Source organism: Danio rerio, chromosome 13, assembly GCF_052040795.2.
Source record: "Danio rerio strain M-AB ecotype USA chromosome 13, GRCz13ab, whole genome shotgun sequence".
NCBI lineage: Eukaryota > Metazoa > Chordata > Actinopteri > Cypriniformes > Danionidae > Danio > Danio rerio.
Genome location: NC_141033.1, coordinates 28,866,679 through 28,886,337, shown reverse-complemented (window position 1 = coordinate 28,886,337; position 19,659 = coordinate 28,866,679).

The following is a 19,659-nucleotide window of genomic DNA, read 5'->3' as shown; positions in this document are numbered from 1 at the left end:
TAAGAAAGGCCACTCAATTGAGACTGCCCTGCTCTCGGTCGTGGAGGATCTCAGACTGGCTAAAGCAGACTCAAAATCATCAGTCCTCATTTTGCTGGACTTGTCAGCTGCTTTTGACACTGTCAACCACCAGATCCTGCTATCTACGCTCGAGTCACGGCGTTGTGGGCACTGTTATAAAATGGTTCAGATCTTACCTCTCTGACAGGTCATTCAGGGTGTCTTGGAGGGAAGAGGTGTCCAACCTACAGCATCTAAACACTGGGGTACCTCAAGGCTCTGTTCTTGGGCCACTTCTCTTCTCCATCTACACGTCATCTCTACGACCAGTCATCCAGAGACATGGATTCTCCTACCACTGCTATGCTGATGATACCCAGCCATACCTCTCTTTTCATCCTGATGATCCCTTGGTTCCAGCTCGCATCTCAGCCTGCCTGTTGGATATTTCACACTGGATGACAGATCATCATCTTCAGCTGAACCTCGCAAAAACGGAAATGCTTGTAGTTTCTGCCAACCCAACTCTACACCATAACTTTTCCATCCAGATGGATGGGGCAACCATTACTGCATCCAAAATGGTGAAAAGCCTTGGAGTAACGATTGATGACCAACTAAACTTCTCTGACCACATTTCTAGAACTGCTCGATCGTGCAGATTTGCACTCTATAACATCAGAAAGATCCGACCCTTCTTATCTGAACACGCAGCTCAACTCCTTGTTCAAGCTCTTGTTCTCTCCAAACTGGATTGCTGCAACTCTATCTAACTCTATCAAGCCTCTTCAGCTGCTCCAGAACGCAGCAGCATGAGTGGTCTTCAATGAACCTAAACGAGCACATGTCACTCCGCTGCTAGTCCGTTTGCACTGGCTGCCAGTTGCTGCTCGCATCAAATTCAAAGCTCTGATGTTTGCCTACAAAGTGACTTCTGGCCTTGCTCCTTCTTATCTGCTCTCACTTCTGCAGATCTATGTGCCCTCCAGAAACTTGCGTTCTGTGAATGAACGTCGCCTCGTGGTTCCATCCCAAAGAGGGAAGAAATCACTTTCGCTCACGCCCACGCTCAATCTGCCCAGTTGGTGGAATGATCTCCCTAACTGCATCAGAACAGCAGAGTCACTCGCTATTTTCAAGAAACGACTAAAAAGTCAACTATTTAGTCTCCACTTCACTTCCTAATCTGCAATTGCCTCTCTGGATATCACACTAACTGTACCCCAAAAAAAAAAAAAAAAAAAAAAAATACTAATACTACTAATACTTTCCTTCTTAGACTTTACAGACCTGAAACTTGCCTATAGCACTTATTCATTGTTGCTCTTATAGTTGTGTAAATTGCTTCCTTGTCCTCATTTGTAAGTCGCTTTGGATAAAAGCGTCTGCTAAATGACTAAATGTAAATGTAAATGTTATGTGCCGATTTGTTGTAAACACTTTGTCTTTTTTTTGTCTTTTTCTTTTTTTTTAAACACTTGTTTTTTTTAGGACGTGAAGCCAAATACCTCACAAGTGGACCCACAGACAAATAATAAACAAAAATGTATCCCCTACCTAATCACCCAAATTAAACTAAATACACCTAACAAAATAATAGAAATGAAAATACAAAAATAACTCCTTCCTCGCTTGACTATACTGCATATAAAAAACGAGAAAATATTTTCAGAAAAGAAAAATGTGGCATCTAACCCCTACTGCTTCTCACCGTGTATATGCAGAGTACAATATTTACACTAACAACAAACAAACCAAAAACAAAATAACAAGGGGGGAGAGACATGGATGGATAAACAACAAACAAAAGTTACAATTTGTACACACGGCAAATGGGAAACCACAATCAAAAACAGCTCGTGCAACTATATAATTCTCTATAACACCAAAACCCAAATCAAGATGCCAACCAACTCGCTCTCCCGTTCCAAACCCGTTTTCCTTTTTTAAAAGATGCCCTGGGTCACTTCAGCCAATCCCAGAGCACCTCGTCTGCGTGGTTTGGCTGGGGCCTGTGCAGATAAAAAGAGAGAGAGAGACACACACACACACACCTTTGAAAAGTTTTAATCCAATTGGCTCAGTTCTATTTGATTCATCATTATCAATATCATCATCATCATCATCATCATCATCATCATCATTATTATTAGTAGTAGTAGAAGTACTATTTCTTTTTTTCCTTTTTTGTAAATAAGATTCATTGTTAATGTTAATTTATTCCATAGTCTGTTAAAATTCTTGATTCTGATTGGCTGGAGGGTGTGCTTTATTTCCGTTGCAACTCACAGGTAGTTCAAGTCAGTTTTAATCACAGTTCAAAATAAAAGCGCTTCTCCCAAATGTTTGAAGGTACCGTTTGATTTGAGTTAAATATGATTGCAACAATTAGTGGGAAAGGAAACAAGTTTTTTGTTTTTTTGTTAAAAGCTTAGAAAAACTTGAAGGATAAGTTTGTTAAAACCAAAAAGAGAGTCCATGGCAAAAGTGGAGACCCGGATGCTTTTAATACACAATTACAAAATATTTTTTTTCCCACCATTTTTAGGTTTTACACTGGTGTACTGAATATATTATAATTTTTAATTTAAAACAATTTAATATTTACAAAACTAAAATGAAGTCACAAATTATGTCTTTGATAACTGGAAAAGATTATTATGAACCTATCAGTTTACAATATACTGATGTCCTGTTTTTCTAGGCTTTATTGGTAATAAAGGTCAGGAATGTTGGACCATTATTGCTTTTTTAACATATTAGTACAGGACAAACTAGCCAGACTGTAATGTGTGAATTTTTGAGTGTTTAAATAAAAAAAAAAAAGTCTTTAGTTTTTAGACTTTTAGTAAGTGGACTTTTTTTTTGCCTTTATTCTTTTTTTCCCCCAGGTTCTGCAGTTTGCAATGTACCGAATTTTGATTGCCAATTGTAATGGAGTGTTTTGGTTCAATTTAGAATTTCCCCAATTTGCGCAGAACCAGGGGGACCAGGGTGAGTGCTCCGACTTGGCCTTTATTCTTGCCATAATGAAATATATATATATATATATTTGTAGAGCAACCAATGTTCTGTTGTCATTAATTCATTCACTTTGTTTTCGGCTTAGTCCCTTTATTAATCTGGGGTTGCCACAGCAGAATGAACCGCCAACTTATCCAACTTATGTTTTATGCAGCGGATGCCCTTCTAGCTGTTACCCATCTCTGGGAAACATCCATACACACTCATTCACACTCATACACTACGGACAATTTAGCCTACCCTAATTGACCTGTACCGCATGTCTTTAGACTGTGGGGGAAACTGGAGCACACAAAGGAAACCCACGCGAACGCAGGAAGAACATGCAAACTCCAAAAAACGCCAACTGACCCATCCAAGGTTCGAACCAGCGACCTTCTTGCTGTGAGGAACTTCTTGCCACTGTGCCACCTGTTTTCTTTAATTTTTTAATACACTTTAATACACTTTTCACAGATAATGAACAAAAGCATGGGATGCATTAAAGTTTGAATTAAAAAAAATATTGTATGATTATAAAAATCTTTATAATCATATAAATAATTTATAAAATAATAAATTATAATTTGTTTTAAAATCTTGAACTATATTAATGATATATTGTAGTTCCGGAAACATCCTATTTCTATAGTTATTCATCTGATTTTACTGTGTTTTTTTTTTTTTTTTTTGACTGCCCATTACATTTTGAACCGTAAACACGGTAATATTTTTATGTACTCTAATTGTCTTTATTTACAACTTCTAGGTATTTGTTTATTATGATTTCACATCTGCTTTCACAGAAATTGTAACTTTCTTCTCAAGAAATCTGGTCTTTAATTTTTTTTTTTTGATTTAGCCGTGGAAGGTGCTTTGAGTTCTTTTTCCTGAAAACATGTCAAGGAGGAGACAAAATGTGAAAAGTTCAGCTTGTTGGACTAGTATTTAAAAGAATGCAGAGCATCAATCAGCCCAGCGTAAATCACCAGTTACATCACATCCACCTTTATTCCTGCAAGAATAACTTCTTGTAAGGTCTGCCATGAAATACTGCAGAATAACCTGAACATCTCTTCTCCTCTACGGCCTAATCCAGTGAACAATGACCCAGGCCAAGGCCCTCTACACTGGCTTTCATCTCCTCTGTGTAGATTCACCCACCAGTATTGATTTCTTATTGACCTGAAATGTTCTTCGCTTCAGCCTGCACTCTTTTTCTCAACAAACCCTTTAGCTGAAAGCAAGAAATACTAGTCTAAAGCATTGATTTCTTTCTTTCTTTCTTTCTTTCTTTCTTTCTTTCTTTCTTTCTTTCTTTCTTATACATTTTTCCTCTGTTTATTTTTAAGTCATGTCCTAAATCAACTATAACTATGGTGAATGGTATTATTCAGATTAGTTTTTTTTCTAACTGTGTGATTAAATGACTTTTTAAATATAAAACTCATATAACTATGCTACCTTGGCTGCTCCTGAAAAAAATAGAGTTCTGAGTATTTCTACCTTGAATGGCCATAACGGTCAAATTGACCGCTTGCATTTCAGTGTCCACTACTTATTTCTTTGCCTTCGAATATGAGCGCATCTGTTGCCTAGCAACATTCTTCTAACAAAAACATAACTTTCTGATAGCAAAAACCTAACTTTACTTTAAACATGTCTTTAAAAACAGCATTTTTACTGCGGTGAAAAACTTTGCTCTCCTGCTTTCCTGAAATAGTGAGGTACACATCTTTGTGGGTAACCTACACATGATTATAGGCTATGTATTACAAAGAATATTAATAATAGGATAATGACTCTATAAAACATGAAGAAAGATATTTAAAGCCTAATTCTAAAATTTCAATAGAAGATTATAATGTAAATGATGTCTTGTGTGACCATAAAGCAATTCAGGTAGTTATAGATAGCTCCAATGTTAAACTAATGAAGAATGTAAACATCAGACAAAAAGACAGTCAAATACAAACCCTTGTGAATGGCACAATCAACTAGGAAGCAGGGAAAATTGAAACATTAATTAAAAGTTGTCTGTATATAGAAATAATATATTTAAAAATAGACATCATATATTTCACCTTTATTTGATCAACTCTGTATTTAAAATACTACTATTTAAGTATGTCAAGATATTTTCTGTGCTTCTTGCGAGTGGGCAGAGCTAATGTTCTCTGTTGCTTTCTCATTATAGTATTTGTATACAACATCGTGGTGTTTTGCTGCATTAATTCCGCTGTTAAAGGACAGTTCACCCAAGGATGAAAATCATCATAGTTTGCTCACCCGTCACTTGTTCAAAACCCTTTTAATTGTATTTATTCTGTTAGAGATTTTTATTGATGGGACCTATTGGTATAATATTATATATATATATATATATATATATATATATATATATATATATATATATATATATATATATATATATATATATATATATATTTTTTTTTTTTTTACTATGGAAGTTTTAGCAACCAATATTCTTCAATTTTCCTCATTTTTTTTGTTCTATAGAAGAAAGAAACTCATAAAGAATTTAAACCACATGAGGAAGAGTAAAATTATGAGTTTTTGGCTGAACTATACTTTTAATCATGATTCTGTTATGTTGAATAAAATAAATTGAATTGATGCAAATAATAACCATAAGAAATAATACAATTAATTAACAACTCATGAGCTCATAATGTAACACGGGGAGTGACAGAGACAACTGAGTTCCGATCCACATGCAGGTTTCTTCGGAGTCAGGCAAGCAATGGTCAACACAGGTGCAAACAGATGTATGAAGGCAGTCCAGAATTGTAGTCAAAGTATCAGGCGAGAGGTTGAAAGGCAGGCAGCAGACAAGGAAGACTAGAAAACAAGACTAAGGTAAACACAGGAAAACAAGACAAGGATAACGCGTTGTAATGTCACTTTACAGCTAACAAGACTCTGCAATGGAAGTGAGTGTGTGTGCTGCTTAAATAGTGTGTTTAATCAGTGGTTGACAGTCCTCACGTGCTGTGAGTGTAATCAGTCTGAATGAGGAAGCATGTGTGTGTGTGTGATTGGAGTGCATGTATGAAAATATAGTCCAAAATGCATGTATGAAAATGTAGTTGAAAACCAGTTTGTTGCATACAAAAACCTTATAATAACCCTGTATATATATATATATATATATATATATATATATATATATATATATATATATATATATATATATATATATATATATATATATATATATATATAAGCGTTTTGGGCTAGCAGATATTGTTTTAGGAGGTCTCTGATGTAGGAAGATTTTTCACTTTTTTATTTTTTATTTATTTATTTAGTTTTTTTACATTGCATTTAAATTTATTTATTTTGTTTATTACATTGCAATGTTGGGAATTTCTGTATTTGTACTATTAAGCATTTATCTGCAGAGATATTCACTTACTTAGCCCCAAAGCAGTATATATCATAAGAAATAATCACACAACAATCAAATTTTTTTACTTTTTTTTTTTTTTGTGAATAAGCATTTATTATAAAATATTTGGAATCGGAAAAAAAAATGGTCACACTCAGTGTGATTTGAATGTGTTTATTTGCACTGTCCCAAAGACAGTTCTGTTTATCTAAAAAGCACAGGCAACACAGGTCAAGTTGTTGTCTGCATAGACTTTGGAGTTTTTCCCCTCTGAAAGTGTAGAGGCGAGCTTCATCACAACATCACCTGACAGCCCAAGTTCAGATATGGCTTGTCGTATTCCATCTACACTCCCTTGGTGTAAAGTTTTGCTAAAACTGCTATGATTTTGAATATGAATTAGCATATTGAATAGACTAGTTACCCTATTAAATTCATACAATTGCTTGTATAGTCTTTGGTGCTGATTTATAAAGATTCAGATTGGTGAAGAGAGATCTTTGAACTGTTTAGATGTATGTCTGCACCCTTTGATGTCACTGACAGTGACAACACATAATTACTTTTGGCTTAAGGTCAAGGTCAGCGACTGGTTGGCCTTTCCTGTTTACTTTGTATGTATGTATACCTTGTTGTGCATGAACTTATGACATATATATATATATATATATATATATATATATATATATATATATATATATATATATATATATATATATATATATATATATATATATATATATATATATATATATATATATATATATATATATATATATATATAAATTTATGCACAACAAGGTCACAGTGATAGAAAACAACTGTCTCACTGATTGGTACCACATGCAAATAGAGTGTAATAGAAATGAGATAATTATTCATTCCTTTCAACTAATTAGATCCAAGTCACACTGGACCAGCGGATCCAGAGAGCTTCTATCCGCCTGCCCTCTAGAGCTAAAGAAAGAAAGAACTAAAAAGAAATCTACTCAAGGGGGAAATTCTCTCAGGATTTTTCAGGTCTCTCCAATTGTTTGTACTTTTTATTTGTTTATTCATTTGTTGCCTTATCTATTCATTTCATTATTATTGTTTTTCCTTTTCCTATTCTTCCTTTATTTCCCAGCTGAGGTTTAAGTTTTAAATGGTTTCAACTCTTCTTTTGATCTCATTTAGAAAAAGAATAAACAAGAACGCAAAAGCCCTTGAAGTTCTTTTAACAAAAACGCATTCTCTTTTTTTGTGAATGCCATCGTATCCTCTCATTTGTGCTGTATTTGCATGTACATTTAAATAGAGGGAGTAAACCAAACATGCTTTTTTGCTTTTTCTTACATGCTTGGTCTTTAGCATTTGTTTGTAAAACTAACACGTAACACACGTTCAGCTCCACTTTTCTACCTCCTCGTTTAGATACAGTCCTTGAAATAGAATATGTCATTTCCTTTTTTTTCTGCTTTGATGAAGACGTACTGTGTAAATAGGGTTTGACTGTCTTGGTAATCATTTCCATTGAGTGCAGGGTGCTCTGGATAAATAGGTCCTAATTTGTGAGAGGTGTGCAGGCTGAGCTGACACAGGCTGCCAGCGCACATTACTAGCCCTATTCTCAGCAGAAGGGAGGAGAAACGTCTGTCTGATCTCTACCGTTCGCTTCATAGAGCACTGGAACTACTGGCCTCTCCTTGAAATTGAAGGCCTTTGCTAACAATCACCATCACCAGGCAAATCATCACTGACCTGGGGCCAACTGGGTACATTCACAGTTACAGACTGAGATTTGTGCCATCTGTGAAACCACATTGGCTCATTTGTGGAGGAAAGCAGATTGTGAACTCACCTAAACTAAATTATTTTGTCTTAAGGTTTGCTTGATTTGTGTCTTATAGCGTTGGTGACTTGATTTGTAACACATTGAGCCATGGTTCTCATGGTGGTTTGTTCGGTAGAGTACGGTCCTGTTGTCTATATGATAAAAAAAATAATAAAAAATGATGTAAACTTTGCTTTTAGACCTCGTTTACACTAATCTGTTTTAGTTTTAAAATGCGTAATATATGCTACGGTTACGCCTTCTGTTCACATTACCCCGGAGTTTTCGAGCCCTGAAAATTGAGTGTTTTTGATATGGATAAGAGCTGTTTTCATTTCAAACTGCTCCGTCTCAGTGTGGATGGGAGAAAGCAGAGGCGTGTCTGTAGACTTTCACTTATCTGATTGGGGCTTTTTTCCTTAATATTAAGTGCACAAATTTCAGTCTTGCACCATTTTTCTAACTTCAGACATCCCAAGTTTGATATGGAAAAAAAACTCCCGTAGCTACGTCGGGTAAAAACAGTGTACTTTATAACATCATTGGCATCACTCTGGCTACTTTTTTTCTCCATTTCAACAATAAAATGAAAACGTGAAATAAGGAACTGTCTAGTTCGTTTTGATAATAACTTAACAGACACTAAACATGCTGAGACATTGTGTAGCTACATATTTATATGACCCTCATCCTTATTGTTTGCATATTTATAAAAAATAGAGCGTATAACATAACTGCCTCTTTTTTTTTTACATGACATACCCTGTTTCTTTTTGTTGAATATCAGTTTTAATAATCAGTAATGACCATTATAAAAGTATAAAGTACAATAAGTTTATACTATATGAAATAAATGCAAGCAATCAGTCAAATGTGCAGAATCAGTGTACTTGGTTATAGAAATGAATATATTAACTTTGCGCTCAACCAAAATGTGTTATCTGAGTACAAGTAATAGATTCAAAAGACTGAAGAGTCATTAAATAGAGACAAGATGAATTAAATATGACCTTTAACAACTATAGTGAGATGAAATTCAGTGGAAGATCCTTGATGAACTGTTCGATGTGTGCTGCTCTTGCCCGGGGAGGTGTGCTTAAAGCACCTGCTGACTGCCTTGATCTCAGACGTGCGCATATTCCGCAGCGCATGACACAGTGTGTGTGTGGTCATTTGATGTGTGTTTTTAGTGGTGTAACGTGGATGGAGATCTTTCCATAAATGCTAGGTGAAACGCCAGTGTGGACGTGGATCATTTTTATTCTAAAATGTTGTTTCATAACTAAAACGTATACGTGCCAAAAGTGTTTTTTTTTTTTTTGTATATGGTATCCCCAATATTTTTGAGCTCCTACTGTGTAGTGAGGCAATGCGTGCAACCATCAACAAACAAAGACATTCAACTTTTACAGTGGGCCACTTTCTATCATAAAAAAACGACTGAAAAAAAAAAACAAAAACACTCTTTTAGAACAGCGCTCATATTTCTGAAGCCTTAACCAGTTTTCATTCAGAAATTTCTAAACCAAAGCATACCTCATTTTATGCACGTCCTTTTAAATGCTATTCGTTTGAAATCTTGTGAGAGAATAATTGTCCCTTTAAAAGCCCTTTAGATTACTTTTTTTTTTGTCTACTCATAAAAAAATTAAAAAAACAGATATACAGAAATCATTTAATCACCCCTTCTCCACTAGAATCTGTCAATGTCAGTGGCCGTTGTTTTTTTCTGTTTTCTGTAGTTTGTTATTGGTCTTATTCTGTTTTCTCATTTTCAACAGCTTGTTTCAGTATCGACCCCAACAACCAAAGTAGTGGAAAAGATTATTTATCACGCTTGTGTAAACTGAAAATTGTTTGCTTGGTTTGAAAAATCGCATATTAGTATCACACTGACTGTACGCATATCATAGTCATACACATTTCAGTCAAGCAAATTATACTTTGACCTTAAGTGTCTTTTATAATGACAAATAATTCAAATGAAGTTAACATTTATTCATTTTCTTTTTGGCTTAGCCCCTTTATTAATCAGGGGTCGCCACAGCGGGATGAACTGGCAACTATACTTTGTGCAGCGGATGCCCTTCCAGCCGCAACTCAACACTGGGAAACACCGATACACTCTTGCATTCACACACATACATTTCGGCCAATTTAGCTTATTCAATTCACCTATATCGCATGTCTTTGGACTATGGGGGAAATCGGACACTGACACCTGTCTCTTTTTATAGTAAAATGCAATTCAATGATACTTAAATGTTTTGAATACTGTGTGTGTGTGTGTGTGTGTGTGTGTGTGTGTGTGTGTGTGTGTGTGTGTGTGTATTACATCCTTACATCCTGATAGCTTTCTACTAACTTATTTCTAATATATGACTTACTGTAAGCCTTATTTAGATGTTTTCACCATTTGCAGGGTGTAGATGGTGATTTTATAGATGTCTGAACCCAGAATGTCCCAAGCCAAACATTTTTTTTTTACATACACTAATATCATATTCTAATTTAATAGCTTTCCAAATCCACATCTCTGAATTCGTAATGTATTTAAATTTAAAACTTTATTTTTTAAATCGTGCAATTGCATTTCATGGTAATTGTGTATTAAAAAGTGGCACCTTGTGTATTAAAAATTTACTTTTACTATGTAATTAAAACTTTAGAAATAGTGTACATGTACTATGTTTATTACGGTCTTTTTTGAGTATTGTGGTCCAATCTAATTGGCTGTTGTCATGACAATTGTGCCAGCACTGATGCTAACACCCCATGTGAATCTAACATGAGTTTAATCAGGGTTACAGCTAAACTCTGATACAAGAAAGTGCACCTCACCGGCCATGTTTGAGGCTCCCTGATATCTGACATAGCACATAAATGATACACATAGTTCTGAGTTTGTAGGATTAGACATCCACCGCAAAATTACTTTCATCCAAAAACATCCAAAAGCAAGTGTTTATTCATTGAGAAGCTATTTCTCTTCTTCAGACCTCCCCATGAGAAACAACTGAAGCCTGAAAAAGGCTTTATATTAATTATTTATCCATCACTAGTGAAGGTTTTAATCACATTTATTTCACACTTTCTTGCAATTTCTCAAAGATTCTGGCTATTTTTATTGTGGCTGTTATTTGGTGGGGGGCGCTGTTACGCATCTTCTGAAATGTACTGTAGGAATCCAAAATCAAAAAATAAGCATAAAAAGCAGAAACTGAAATTGAAGCATTCAGCAGCATATAAATCAAAACTGGCTAACGTTGCCAAAGGAAATGTAAACCCCCAAAGTGGTGTATGACTGTGCAAGTTTTGAGAGTGTTGATTTACTGAGTTTACTCAATTTAAGTTTTAATTACTGTTCTGAATTTGATCTAGAAATTTTGACAAAAGTGCAGTTTTCTCAGATTCTTGTTTTAAAAAAATATTAGATATATCCACATTCAAATCTTCAAAATAAATAATGATTGAAGCAGGATTATGTAGATACATACTGTAAAAAAATGCAGCGTTCCACACAATCGATTTGTGTTGGAACAACATGAAGGAATTAAGTTCACTTATTAGTTTTTTTACATAGACCAATTTAATACAATTAAATAGAACATTTAAGTTGTCACAAAAAAAACCTCAAGATTTGGGTTGTTTTAGCTTATTTAAAATAAGTAGTTTGAACAAACAGCAAATTAAATTTTTTGAATGCACATACTTGTAAATCTAATTTTATAAATTGGATTTTTCCTTGTGTGCAGTATTTTCATATTTAAAAAATAAATAAATAAAAACTCCAGTCAATTTTGGTCAATCACTATTTATAATGTTGCTACTGTAAACACTGATATTATGCAAATTATTAACTGCTAACCACTGTAGTAAGCTACTGTACAATAGAAGTCACATTTGATATCTGAACGTCTGCACTACCACTAGTTAGTAAAGGCCCTTGATGCACAACCCTGAACAATGGAAGCGATTGTGATTACAGTACAATGATAAGATCAGTTAAAGCAGCGATAACACAGATTTCTCTTTGTCGTCTTTATGACATTTTCATTTAGTCTCTTAATCCACGTCCTATGGGCAGTAATTAAAGCACGTGCTCGGTGAGCTCTTTGCTGGAGTGAGGGAGTATTACATTCTGACCTTTCCAGATAAGGATCCACACACAGGATTTCTAGTGCCGTACTTCAAGTGGCGCTTCTGAAGATGCCAAAATTGATTTATTCCCATTACCGGGGTGCTAGTTTTGGTGTGTGCAGTGTTTAGAAAGACACTATTCTCTGGAATTTACTCAACTCCATTTCTTTATAGGTCACACACAGGGTTTGTTTTTGCAGTTTGTTATGCACATCACAGTGCTCATAATCACTTGCAGAGCAGGATGAATAGTTGAATAGCAGGATGAGAAGTATTTAAATATTTTTATTCAACAAAGACTTGTAAAATTAGTAAAAAAAATGCATTGATAACATCACTCTTTCATTCGTTTTCCTTCGGCTTAGTCTCTGATTTATCAGAGGTTGCCACAGAGGAATGAACTGCCAACTATTCCAGCATATGTTTTACACAGTGGATGCACAACCCAGTAGTGGGAAACATTGCAAGGCAAGTTTATTTATATAGCACATTTCATACACAGCGGCAATTCAAAGTGCTTTACATAAACAGAAACAAAATAGACAAGTATAAGAAAATAAAAACAAATAATAAAAGTGGTTAAAACCAGATTAAAATGTGTTAAAACTGGTTCTAAAAGATTGAAAGAACAGAAAGACATATTATTGTGATCTGTCGGATGTAACTGTGCTCATTCAGTAAAGGCACAGCTAAACAGATGTGTTGATTTGAACTTGTCTATTGTTGGAGCACATCTGATCATTTCTAGAAGCTGATTCCACCAGCGGGGAGCATAGTAGCTAAAGGCGGATTCACCCTGCTTTGACTGAACATTGACAACATTTTAGTCTTAAAAAGCTTCAGATAAAAGCTGTTTGAGCTTTCTATAAATCAAACAATCATTATTTCTGAATAACAGCAAATGATATCATTTCTTGTGTTGATCTAATTTAATTTACCCTGGATAGATGGACACAGTAGATATCAAACCAAGAATGAAATGTTCCCTGATTAATATCTATGTTGAACAGTTGATTCATCGGAAAAGTCTATCTTCTGCCACTTGTCTGCCACAGAAGTCAAGTTATTTTTTGTTGCTTTTACAACTGCGATCGACGACAAGACTTTTGTCAGGTAGTGTAGATAGATAGATAGATAGATAGATAGATAGATAGATAGATAGATAGATAGATAGATAGATAGATAGATAGATAGATAGATAGATAGATAGATGGATGGATGGATGGATGGATGGATGGATGGATGAATGGATGGATGGAAATAAAATAAAATAAAAATGATTTGACAGATTTTTTGTTACATTTTACGCAAAGCAGAAAAAAGTGGATATAGTAATCTGTACTGTTCGTCTTCATACCAATACAGTATATGATAAGTGATTCTTCAGCTGGAAAGATTTTAAGGCTTTTAAGACAATGAGAAATCCACCACATTCAAGGACTTTTCATCAGGGAGCTGTTTTATTTCTACAAACTCCATCATCTCTATAATGCTTCACTAATTTGTTTTGACTTTCTTGAATAGCTCTGAGTGGGAGAGCAGCTTTAACACGGCCCTGCTCCGAAGCCAAGTTCACTTTCTCCTGCGTGATTTGCTCATACAAATGAAATGTGTGGTTTGGGTGACAACAGAAGCCCTCACGTTTCGACAGAGCACCGTGTAGAATTCCAAGGGGTTTGACGCTGCCCGGCCAACATTTACGCAGCAGTTAAATTCAGATGGAATTCATTTCAACAATCCAGCCCTCATCAGACGCGCTAAGAGTGACAAAGAGCTTTTGAGCAACAGGGGAATTAATAGAAGGTGGTAAAAGGCAAAGAAAAAAAAGGAAAGGAAAATAGATTTTGATTGACAAACACAGGATGCAATTAGCAGAGTGTCTGAAAGGGAGAAAGTGAGAGCAGTGATGTGAATCCGGAGGGCTGCAGCGGAGGGGAAAGCTGACTGGAGACTCTTGTGTCTTCTGCCATATGGTCTCCTCGTAGCTCTGCTCCGTACCCAAGCCCACAGCTATGCACAAGCCGCACCATTTCAAGTGGAGGTTACACACAAAAACACACACCATCTGACTGATGTTTTGCATCCTGATATATCAAAACAATTCATGCATCTGAGCTATCGCCCGCTTTTCCCCTGAGGGAACCGTCGTCGAGTCTACCGAGCAGTTGTTAAAGGAAATTTAGGGGAAACTCAATTAAAAACTACGGCGCTCGTGGTGAAATTAAAAGCGAGCTCATTTATCTCAAGTCCGATGTGTTATTAACGACACAAGAGTTTTTGTTTACACTCTAGAGCTCAGTGTAAATAAATGGAGTTTTGCGTCTGTGCTTGGTTTTGAGGTTGACGGTCAGGTTGAGGCCTGCAGCAGGGCTTTGTCCTCTCTTACCTTTGGATCTGTGTAATTGCGGAGCTGACCTGCCGACTGGAAGTCCATTTTTTGTAGAGCATCACTGCAGGCTTGTGTGCCGGTGATGGATAGTTAGGTAGTCCAGAGCCAGGGGCCGACACTGGGCAAGGTGGGATCTCATCAAGGGCCTCCACCGCTACGCCAGCTCTCAAGCCCTTAGACCCATGTTCTCATTAACACACAGTCAGAGTTTGGCCTACATCCTGATGCAACCTGCACTGTAGCTTTCCCTGGACATTAGAGGCATTTAGCTATGAAACAAGTTTACTTGTGAAGAGGCCTGTATGTGGTTTTAATCAATGATTTTATTGCACAACAAAGTCATTTGAAGTTTGTAAAAATTATTGATGACAGGGGGTTAGATTGTTATAAAATACTACACACCTCAGGTCTGGAGTCAAGTATTCTAGAATCATATTACTGCTGAAGTCAGAATTACTAGCCATTCTGAATTATTAGCCCCCCTACAGTGTATGTATATATATATATATATATATATATATATATATATATATATATATATATATATATATATATATATATATATATATATATATATATATATATATATATATATATATATATATTTTTTTTTTTTTTTTTTTTTTTTTCCCCAATTTCTGTATAACAGAAAACTTTTTTCCAACACAAGCTAGGCATGGTACGATAACCATGTTCAAGGTTTAGCGCAGTTTGGAAAGGTCAAGGTTTTTAAACCGTCAAAATTTTTTGTTATACCGTTCCTAAAATATGTGTAAGATTTTTTATTTGTTTTTGTTTTTTTTTTGTTGTTTTTTTGTTTTGTTTGTTTTTTGTTTGTTTGTTATTTGGGACAACAGTATCTTCAGCAGAAAGGATCTTCAAAGATGCCAGTTTAAATTGAAACAAATAAAAACAGCAGGAGTCATTGATTCATTTGAATTATCTAGCCTGACATGTTTACTGCTCCAAAATAATTTAAATGTTTCCCAAATTAAAATATATTGTGTACAAAGGGGAAAAGTTTTTTTACCCAGAAAGTCTATGCAAGCATCTGAAAGATATCAGGTTGTTTTAGTTTAACATTTATTTTTTTATTTACTGCATATACAAGAAACATTTCAAACTAACCTGAAAAATGAAGAAAAAATCAAATGAGAGAAATTCTAATGATATAAAAATAATTATTACTTTAATAATTGTAAGGTTGTACCGATATGGATTTTTTTTTTATATATATATTAATAACGATAGCTCTTAAGATTTGAAGATCGATATATTATAGCCGATAAATATAAATATTTCAAAGTGGTATATTTTTATACAGTAAACAGCTGATTTGATTCTTATTATTTATAACGTTGAAGTAATCTTATGAATTGAATAGCCTACTCAAAGCAAAAAAAGCTGTAATTTAAAAATTGCAAGGTAATTATATAGACCTACTGTAGATTCACGATTTTAACCTGTCAAAAAAAAAAATGCTGTATAAATTTCCTTTTCTTCGAATGGCACATTAACATGCAACTTGACTATTGCACAAAAAATAATAGGTTAAATAACAAAATGGGATTTAATTGACAAACAAGTAAAATAAATATATTTTAAAGAAAATTATTATGAAAGAACTAAGAAATGAAACCTGCTCAAATCCTCTTGAATAAAATGTGTTACATTATGTAATAATAATAATAATAATAATACATTTTAATTATAATGCACTTTTCTAAGACCCAATGCGCTAATTTAATGTCTGAAAAATGTTTTGAGAGGTATTTTGACAGTTCAGAGCCACTGTACAAGTGAAAAGCTAAATACAGTTAGTATTACTTTAGAAAATGCGGCATAAATTCACCCTATTTGCCGTTTTAGATTCTTTTGAACACTTGTAGCTGATGCTTGTTAATCAGGCAACACTTCTATGTTCATTCTTGCTGTCAATTGCAGGAAAATGATCGATGAAAGGTTTATTATAATAAACTGCTGTGAGTTTGAAATGAACTGCAGCCGCTGTATCATGCGTGTGCACGTGAAGCGGAGTCAGATTTGTCAAGTTTTGATACTGAGCATTGAGCACAGATGACTTTATGGCATACACAGTGCATAATATAAAGAGAGAAGATGGTTGAGATTCAATGGCTGGCAATTGTTTCCCCTGCTGCTGTGAAATGGTGCTGTGAAGGGGGCACAATCAAGATTCTGAAAAGTAGGTGGACATGATCTGCCCCCCACCACCCTGTCTCCAGTAAAAATTACATCCCTGTATGTACTGTTTGTATGTACGCTATGTGTGTGTTTTTATTAATTTACTTATTTTCCATAAAATGCAGTAAATATTAGGTCGAGAAATCCCAATTCCAAATCATATAGGAAGACGAACAAAATTAATGTATAGCAAAGAATTGATGGAATGAGTTCAAAAATGCACAAATCAAAAGTTTACATTTTAATATTACCCAATACTTATCGTGCATTAAGCTGGTAGATAGACTTACAGGCTAAAGCTGCATCACTAGAGAAATGATTGTTGGCATGTGACTCTGATGTTTCTTTAGGTGTAACTAAGTTATTAAAAGAATCATTTAGCACGCTCTTTCTCACTTTCTCCCCACGTCCTTGCATTCACTGTTACACGCGGTGAATCCGCTGAAGCAGAAAATATTGCTGTCTAGATATTTGTCCTGGGGCTGATAGAGAGGGCATTGTCTTGGGACTCTCTCAGGCCTCCGAGCTCATAGTTGTGCATGGCAGCTGCAAAGTGTGCTTTGTTATGTGTCTAAGGATTGGGGTTCAAGACCTTGCTTTTTCTTGAAATACTAGGCAGATCAGAAGCTCACATGTTCCTGGGGGAGCAAGGGGTCGACGCTTCTCTGTCCAATTTTTCTCCATTATTTATTTATTTTGATTCCCATGCTTTGTATCTCTTCTTCCCAGAGCTTGATTTTCCAGGCCAGACCCTGAGACTGCCCTGCAGTGTATGCGGGGCCCCAGGGGCTTCCTTCTCTCCTATTGTTCTCATTATCCAAAACACAGTATTTAACCTACAAACATTTAAAGTAAAACTGGGAACAGCTGTCACATTAGAGGGAGACAGCGCTGGCAGTAATAACCAAAATACTGTAATTGAAGCCGCGATGTAATGCGAGCGCGGACAGAATAAACAATAGACTTACTTCTGTTTGTTGTCCTAGGCTGTTAAACAGTAGTGAGTTTTCCCTCAAGATAACTAGCACACTTATTTAGCTCAGGATGTGCTCCAGGAAGTGAGGCTCAGGTCTGTTTTGTTAGTATTGATGCTGAAGCTGTGTGGGCACTCCTGCATATACAGTATGGCTCTCTATCCCTCCCTCTCTCTTCCTCTCTGTCGCTTTCTGTCTTTCCATCTCTGCAGGCCTCTAAACTGTAGCAGAGGGTTGGTGTCATATTGTGTCGCAGTGTTTAGTGGAGGAGCATGTTAGCATGAAGGGAGGCATCTGGTAGCAGATGGGCCATAAAGCTATGCATGTATCTATGTGTATATTAATATTTGATATTGGTAGAACTGACTACAGTGTATGTTCGGATTAATTGATATTGGTAGAATTGACTCTTATATATTAATATTTTTTAATCTTTAATATTTGATATTTATATTAATTAATGAATTATACTATAATGCAATTCAGTAGTCGGGAAGCTTTTTTCAACAAAGAGACTTTTCAGATTTTTTTAGCAAATACCTTTTTTTAAAGAGCCATTTAGATGTATATTTATCTCAAAATTCCTCTTTAAAAATGCATATTACTACTATAAATAATACAGGTTTAAACAAAACTTTAATTTATGTCCATGCACAAGTTTAAAATAAAGAAATATGAAGCATCATATGTTGATCAAGTCCATGGATGAAGAACGAACGTCCTTTTATTGTTAACAGAGTTCTTATTCATTTTGCTGTAAAAAAAGGGAATTATAATTTTATGTTCGATAGGAAACTGTTTTGTAATGATTGTTATAATTATTTAAACGATAAAATATTATTGAAAGAAGACTGCTGGAGAGCCATGTATTTTTGGTCAAAGAGCCACATGTGGCTCGAGAGCCATAGGTTCCCTACCACTGATGTACTTAATCACAATATATATTCCAGACAGATAAAATAGACAGCACAAAAATGCTTTAAAGGCAGTATTTAGTGTTTTAATTATCTGCATCACATCTTCTCCGCATTAAACACTTTATTGTGATGGTCCGTTATGGGTTGTGTTATACATGTTTTGAGATTTTGTTGACTCTAAGTGATTTGGAAATTCTATGTAAAATAAGCATACATTAGAGCACAGGTGTCAAAATCAGTTTCTGAAGAGCCACTGCTCTTTAACCCTAATTGAACACATCTGATCAAGCTAATTGATTAATTCAGGCTTGTTTGAAAGCTACAAGTAATGCTGCGGTCACACTAGAGTTTGAGCTTGCGAAATTCTGTTGTACGGCACTGCAAAAAGTAGCCGGATCAAACAAGATGTTTAGACATTAAAAAAAGCGAGCGATTGGTCGATTTTTTAAATTTCTGTCCAGAGAGGACATGTTTTGATCTTCTCTGTTCCCACGCAGTCATGTGATGCAATTTGGCAGGTCAGAGTTCACCAAGCTTGAACGTTTCAAGCAAAACTGTGAAACATGTCGCACGAGCATGCGTTTCCAGTCTGACACATTTGCATGTGTATGAATGGAACCATATGGGGAGAAAAGCCCAGTGTGACTGCAGCTTAGGTGTGTTGAATCAAGGTTGGAACTAAACTGTTCAGAGCTGCGGCCTTAAGGAACTGGATTTGACACCTGTGCATGAGAGTATAAGCAGACCATTTGTTTATTCTTTGATACTCCTCCAACCAACATTCTACAAGTCAACTTAATGGACAATAG